The following is a 6000-nucleotide window of genomic DNA, read 5'->3' on the forward strand; positions in this document are numbered from 1 at the left end:
TTATTGATATTTTATTTTAAATGTGTTTAATTAATTTTTAAGATTTTTAATTTACCATATTAAAATTTCACAAATTTATAAATAATTTGTATTTTATAATTGGAAAATTTTGAAATTATATTTAAAATATATAAAAATATATTATTTATTCAAATTAATATAATTAGTTTTTATAAATATAAACTTTATATTATCATTTACTAATTATTATTTTTTAATTATATATATATATATATATTTATTTCTTTTTAAAGAAAAAGTTCAATTATAAAAAATAATTATAGTAATAAATAAAAATAAAAATATATATCTAATATTTTCTAAAATAAATTTTCTAATTTTTATAAATATAATAGAAATATTATAAAAATATATATTTTATTTATTTAAGAAAATATAGAATTAAATGATATAATTTAAATTTGTTTGAATCCAAAATATTTTAATAAAAAAAATCAAATTTTATATTTAATTGAATTATATAATTAGAATTATAATTGAATTATATTTTAATTATAATTCTAATTGAATAATAATTTATAATTTTAAATATTTGTATATTATAGTCTTTTAAAAAAATGTTATTATTATTATTTATTTTATTGATATCTTAAAATTCTACTATTTCACAAAGTTTAATATTTACTATTTTAAATTTGTTATATAAATATTTTATAAATTTACAAATAATTTTAATTTTACAATTTTATTTAAATATATGAATTTATATTTATATATTAAAAAAATTATTTACGTTTACATTAAAAATATTAAAAAAATATATTTTATATATCTGAAAAATACAATTATATGAAATAATTTAAATTTGTTAAATAAAAAAAATTATTTTAATAAAAAAGTTAAATTTTTATTTAATATGTATAAATTTTAAATATATTTGTAAAATAAATTTTATATTTGTTTTTGTTAATATAAATAAAATATATTATATTATATAATGAAAATACAAATTTACTTTAGTTATATTATTTTATATTTATTTATAAAATAAGTAATTTTTGTATTTATATATATATATATATAATAAATAATTAATTATGTATTTTTATATTTTAATTTAAAAATATCTTTATAATAATCTATTCAAGCCAAAAATACACACCTTGCTTTCATTTTCTTGAACTTAGCTTAAATTAGTCTATATCTTAAAATTTTATAAATAATATTTATTTTAATTTTTATATTTTAAAAAATAATTTATATTTATAAAATAATTTATATATATTTACTCAAATTTAAAATTAGTTAATATAATTAAAATTTATAAATATATAGTTTAAATTTATATATATATATTATAATAAATAAATTTACATTTATTTATAGTTTTAAAATTTTTTATACATGCATTTTAAAATTATATGTTTCTATATTGTTAACCTAAATAAATATAAATGTTATTATTATTAATATTATTTATTTTAATGATTTCTTGATATTAAAATCTTAAAATTTTAAAATTGATTATTTAATCATTTTAAATTTAATATATAAAATATTACAAACTTTTAAATAATTTTGATTTTATAATTTTAATTTAAAAAAATGAATTTAGATTAATAAATTAAAAAATATATATTATTTTTATAAATATAACATATTATATTATCATTTACAAATTATTATTTATTAATTATAAATACATATTATTTTAAAGAAAATGATTAAGTATAAAAACAAATTATAAACATAAATAATAATAATATATATCACACATCTTTTTAAAGAAAATTTTATTATTAAGTAAACTAGAATGTCTTATTACATTACAAATATATCTAAAAAAAATATAATTATATAAAATAATTTAAATTTGTTTAAATAAAAAATATTTTAATAAACAAGTAAATTTTAGATTTAATATATATATATATATATATATATAATTATAAATATGTTTGCAATATATATTTTTTTGTTTTTTAGTTAATATAAATAAAATATAATATATTATATAGGAAAATAAAATTTTATGTTATTTTATATTTATTTATAATAAATAAATTTTAATTTTTGTATAGTTTAAATTATTTATTTATGCATTTTTATACTTTATTTTTCTTAATTTACTTTATATAAAACAAAATTTATTTTATACTTATTTTAAATTTTTATATAAATAAATTATATTATATTATACAATTAAAATAATACTATAAAATATATCTTGAAATAAATAAATGTACATTAATAAATAAAATAATAGTACTAACAATAAAAATAAAACACTTATTTTTTAAAAAATATTTAATACCATTTTATTAATAATCTCAAAAGTGAAATGTGAGGGATTACAATCAATTAAAGTATCTTATTAGTAACCTTCATACAATCATATAACAAATGTTACAATAAAAGATTACAATTAATAACAACTCATAATTATTTCAATTAGTGTGTTTATTTCTATATAAGCATATTGTGTCATGTGGCCTTCTTCCCCTTCTCTTGCCCCTTTCTTTTGCGATGAAAAGAGATTAAAGAAGACGATGAAGCTTGCTTATTTTCATTATGTAATCTTTCACCCTTGTTAATTTGATAGAAAATATTTTTTTTTCAGGATTTCAGAATTTTTATTTGTGTTGTTATCAACTTGAGTTTCAGAATTCTTGTCTTTGCTTCTTTCATCTTCAACTATGGTATCTTTTACAATAGCTTTGGTAACCTCTACTTCAACTTGATTATTCTAAGTTTTCACATCTCTGGTTTCCTCTATTATTGTTTGACTTATTTGAGAATCAACTTCCTTTATCCTCTTCATTCTTTGTTTTATTGATACATTTATTCTCTTCTTCAACACAAACCCCTTAACAATTTCCTTTCAATTTCATTGCTTTCTTCTTTTTTAGAGTCCTCGTTGGTTTCTACTTACTGCTCTTCCTCCACATTTTGCTATTTGCTTTCAGACTCCTCTATTTATTTTTCTTGATTTTTTTGCTTCTTGACCTTTTAGTATCTTCTGCTCTTCTTCCATAGTTTGAGCACATTTCATGTTAGCATGTTGAAAAATATTGTAGAATGCACACATGTCTGGTCTCCACTCATAAGTGATTTCATGACAATATATTTTCTTTTCATGTCGACCACCGTCATATTATTCGGCAATGTGTGTTATGAGGATTCACCTCTATACTAAGTCTAGCAAATGATAGATTATATTCTCCTTCTTGTATTGGGTCAATGTATAATGATTTTCCCAATAATCCTGCACAAATGACTAATGACTTCTACTTTGTACATGTATATGTGTGCATGAATATTCCAAATCTTTAAGCATACATGTGTTGTCTTATTAGGTTTACTTAACAAATTGAAATCTTCAGACTATCTTTCCAACTTCATGCAGTTGGATATAATATATATATGCCCATTTTTCAGAATTTCATCCAGATTCGACCTTCCTTGAATTGAAGATAGTAGAGATCATAGATATTTGCATAGATCTTCTTCAGCCCTTTTCTTTCCACTGTTTCATTAAAACTTTTGGTGATTGGGAATGATACTCTATTTTTCCCAATATAATTCCTTACCACCACATTTTCCCATTCCTTTATGCACTTTTCTTCTACTTCATTAGGCAGTTTAAATTCAAAAAGAGAATTAAGTACCTCCACTTTTGTTTTAACATCCTCCAAGAAGATTTTTCCTTTATAAGCATGGTCTTCAGCTTTCTTTCCTGCATTTTTATTCCATACCTCATTTACTTTCCAAGTAGAGTTACTCCTGATAGTATAGGTCTTCGATTTATAGACATTAATCAACTCCCTCATTATTGTAACTGACAAATTTATTATCTCTTCATATTCTTTAATCTTCAACAAATTCCAATTCTAAATATAATGAATATTGAGTTGAACTGTTATATGATGAACTTTTTCCATATTAATAACAATCTCTTATTTTTTAGAATGAATTAGGAGTTTGGTGATTTGGTTTTTGAAGTCAAATAGATTGGTCCTTTCATTGTAACCAATCTTCTAGGCTCCTTTCTTCTTTCCTTGCTTTTTTACACTATTTTCTTCAAAAACCTTCTTCCCCTGTTTTCTTGCATTATTTTTTTTAAAAACCTTATTCCCCTGTTTTCATGCATTATTTTCTTCAAATTTTCCACAATATTTGATTTTCCTTTAATTTTGTCTTGTTTTTCTTGAATGACTTCTTCAACAATCTTCTTGAGACATTCCGTAACAAACTCTTTGACTTTTTGATTTTATTACTTTCTTTTTTCCCATTGTTGAAGAGCATAACACAGTAATAAAGCAGAGTGAATGTAGAAAAAGGACAATTCAGAAACCCTGGAAATTTAGCGACTATATTGCTTCGAAATGCAACTTTCCGAGAATGCTCAAGATTAGAGAACTAATCGACGCTCGACAAGGAAATAAACGTTAAGAAAAGTTACCGACGCAATTATGAGATATTTAGGGTTAGCGATACTTATTTTGTGAATCGCGTCGTTAGTGTCGTCGATTGTGTTGTGTTGACCGTGTCGATCGTGTTTCAATCGAAGAACAATGTTTCTTTCTTTTTCGATGATGCGATTGAATTTTTGATTTGTTATTATTGATGATTAGAATGATGTACACGTTCTTGGAGAAAAATTTAAAGAATTCGACGCCGAAAAGGAAAATCCCCGCCGAAAATCCCCATAACTATTCTCTCTATGATAACACTTATTATAATAATGTAAATATTATGATGACATTTATTATAATGTAAATATTATAATAAGGTTAGTTGATAGTTGATATATATATATATATATATTAATGATAAAAGATAAATACATATATGATAAAATAAAATAAAATATTAAATATATATATATATAAATATATAATAAGATAAATGATATTATTTTATGTGGTTTAAATTTATAAATAAAAAGTTTGTTTTATATTTGTAACCCAAAAATTTTTTATTCCGAAAAAGGTTCGAGGTTCAAAAAAATACAATCTCGGTTTGCGTTCAGAATTTTTTTTGTCAATGATTAGCGAGGAAGGTACCTAAAAAATATTAGTTTTAGGATATTAAGATATAAAAATAAATCCCAAACATGCCTTTGTCAAAAAATTAAAATAATTTGAAAACATTTTCTATTTTTTTTCTATTTTTATAAAATGATTTAGGTTTTTAAATATAAAAATAATTTTAAAATTTTTAAATCCAGACCAAACAGGCCCTAAGACCGGTCCTCTCGCTCATATGTGCGATTTCTTTTGGTCATAGGCTAAAGCCCTAAATCGAGGTGCGGGAACCCTCGATCGAGGTGTTAGAGCCTCTTGGTTGAGCGTGGGAGTCCTCAGTCGGGGTGCGAGAATCCTTGGTAGAGTGTGGGAATCCTCGGTAGGTCACGGGAGTTCTCGGTCATGGGGTGTAAAAGTCCTCGGTTGGGGTGCGGAAATACTTAGTCGGGTGTGGGAATCCTTGGTCGGGCGCGGGAGCCATCGGTCCTAGGTTATCCTTGGGCTAACTTTATTTGGTCTTTGATGTGAAGAACACTCGGTCCTAGGTTAGCCTTTAGCTAACTTTCTTCAGTCCTTGGTGTAAAGAACACTCGGTCCTAGGTTAGCTTTGGGCTAAATTGTACCGGTCCTGGGTTAGACTTGGGCTAGGTTTCTCGGTCTTCAAGAACATTAAACTACATGTTTGATAATTTTGTTTAAAGTCTTGATCCATTGATTTGAGGGCATGTGAAGTTTTGTATAGTTCACAAGATCATTTATAACATCATCCTGATGTGTCATTCGATTGGGATGATGTTCTACTCAACTTGAACAATTTTGATATAAAAAACGAGTTATCTGGACATGAAGCATCAATGAAAGAATGACATGGTCATTGAAGAAAATCTTATAATCAAGAAAAGATGTCTTTCAAATGGTGAAAACCACAATTGGAAATGGAAGAGAGGTGCTATTCTGGCATGATCATTGGCTTGATAATATTCTCATTATATTCAAAGAAGAAATACAAGGA

Source organism: Impatiens glandulifera, chromosome 6 (genome assembly GCF_907164915.1).
Source record: "Impatiens glandulifera chromosome 6, dImpGla2.1, whole genome shotgun sequence".
NCBI lineage: Eukaryota > Viridiplantae > Streptophyta > Magnoliopsida > Ericales > Balsaminaceae > Impatiens > Impatiens glandulifera.